Source organism: Moschus berezovskii, chromosome 18, assembly GCF_049115385.1.
Source record: "Moschus berezovskii isolate FMDL1 chromosome 18, NW_MosBer_1.0, whole genome shotgun sequence".
NCBI classification, from domain to species: domain Eukaryota; kingdom Metazoa; phylum Chordata; class Mammalia; order Artiodactyla; family Moschidae; genus Moschus; species Moschus berezovskii.
This window is the reverse complement of record NC_142477.1, coordinates 44,236,574-44,238,744: the sequence shown is the minus strand read 5'-3', so window position 1 is coordinate 44,238,744 and position 2,171 is coordinate 44,236,574. Positions and strand designations below refer to the sequence as shown.

Genomic DNA, 2,171 nt, shown 5'->3' with positions numbered 1-2,171 from the left:
ACCACTGCTTCTCAAAATAGAAAGACTAAAACTACATACGTTTATCATACAACAAATCCCATCTCTGTCCCCTGAAAATACCCCCAATTTCATTCATTAGAAGGGGATTTTTAAAAAAGACTTAAAGAGCACTTTACAGCAGCATTCAGCTTTCCTATGAAATACTCAGCATCTTAAATATTATGTACACTTCTTTTTTATCTCTTAGTAAGTTTCACTGGCTTCAGAGTTTGTGGAACTGGAGGAAAAATAGCCCATTCAAAACTATTCTACAAATCCATCTTTTGGCAGAATAGCAGGTATCCAAATTAAAAATAGGAGGGTCATTGTGTTGCTTTGTTTTCCAAAATTTAAATCGTTTTTGCTCCCCTTCTACATAAAGCTTAGTCACCACTCCTGAGTGGAGATGGGCAGAGGCTCTGGCCCCTGCTCCTCCGGCTTCTCAGCAGCTGCTTTCTTATTGCTGCAGCAAGGCTTGAATAGATGAGTGTCGATGAGGACTTCCCCAAAACGGCCTTTATAGATAATGCCACAGCATATTTTCTGTCTTTTTCAGTATGTGAGATCTAAAAAGGAAAACACTGGCGTTCTGTTGGAGCCAGAAGCCATCTCTGTATCTGAGCCATCATCTGACTGGTTACTGTAACAGGGAGACTGAGCTGGAGAGGCACTTGAGGTTGTACTGTGAGCATCAGAATTGTGGCGTTTAAATTCCTTCTGCAGTTTACTGATCTGGTTACTTTTTATCCTGTTTCCAGATAGAGTTTTCACTTTCTTTGGTTTCAGTGTAGTCTTTAGACTAGGTCCTGCCCTTGGATCTACCACATGATTCCAGTTTTTTTTTGATCCTGCTGGCAATTTCTTCCATCTTTTCACAAGCAGGACACAGGCATTACAGATATCTCCTGAACGAGTCTCATGTAACCCAAAACAGCTCTGGAAATCCTTTTCATAGCGTTTACTGTCAGTGAATCGAGAACTGGAGGATTTAGCTCTGCAAATACAGCAGCCCTCTATTCTTCGGTACATCTTTGGCTTGTGAAAACCAAACATCTTTTCTTCTGAGCAATAGCCTTCCAAAAGCAGCCGTTCCACGCGCAATAACGTTCCCGAGGGGCGCAGTGCACGCTAAGTCAACCCTCCTTCAATCGCTCCCTCCTCCTCAACTGCCTTGTCTAGAAAGATTGTCTCCTGCAGTTCTCCCTTTGCCCGTTTTTAAATTAATTTATTTAAATGCTTGCTTCTGGTCCCATCACTTCATGGCAAATAGATGGGGAAACAGTGGAACAGTGGCTGACTTTATTTTTGGGGGCTCCAAAGTCACTGCAGATGGTGACTGCAGCCATGAAATTAAAAGACGCTTACTCCTTGGAAGGAAAGTTATGACCAACCTAGATAGCATATTAAAAAGCAGAGACATTACTTTGCCAACAAAAGTCCATGTAGTCAAAGATATGATTTTTCCAGTGGTCATGTATGAATGTGAAAGTTGGACTGTGAAGAAAGCTGATCACTGAAGACTTGATGCTTTTGAACTGTGGTGTTGGAGAAGACTCTTAAGAGTCCCTTGGACTGCAAGGAGATCCAACTAGTCTATCCTAAAGGAAATCAGTCCTGGGTGTTCACTGGAAGGACTGATGTTGAAGCTGAAACTCCAGTTCTTTGGCCACCTGATGCGAAGAGCTAACTCATTTGAAAAGACCCTGATGCTGGGAAAGATTGAGGGCAGGAGGCAAAGAGACGACAGAGGATGAGATGGTTAGATGGCATCACCGACTCAGTGGATGTGAGTTTAGGTAAACTCCAGGAGTTGGTGATGGACAGGGAGGCCTGGCGTGATGCAGTTCATGAGGTCCAAAGAGTTGGACGTGTTTGAGTGGCTGAGCTGAACTGAACTGACTGAAATGTTTGCTACTGAGTTACTGGAGTTTTTGTATATGAAGCCCCAGTTCTCTGTTTTGGCTTTTGTTGCCTATGCTCTTGGTGTCATTTCTAAAAAGTCATTGCCCAGACCAATGTCCAGAAGTTTTTGTACTGTTTTCTTCTAGGAGGTTTTATATATTTAGGTCTTATGTTTAAATCTTTAATCTGTTTTGAGTTGATTTTTGTGTCTGGTGTAAGATAAGGGCCTAATTCCACTCTTTTGCATGTGGATGTCCCATTTTCCCAGC

General features: G+C 42.3%; 1 pseudogene; it reads right to left on the bottom strand.

The window, feature by feature from the left end:
* Positions 1–328: 328 nt before the first annotated feature.
* Positions 329–1,202, bottom strand: LOC129553055 (SIN3-HDAC complex-associated factor pseudogene; annotated as a pseudogene).
* Positions 1,203–2,171: the final 969 nt, after the last annotated feature.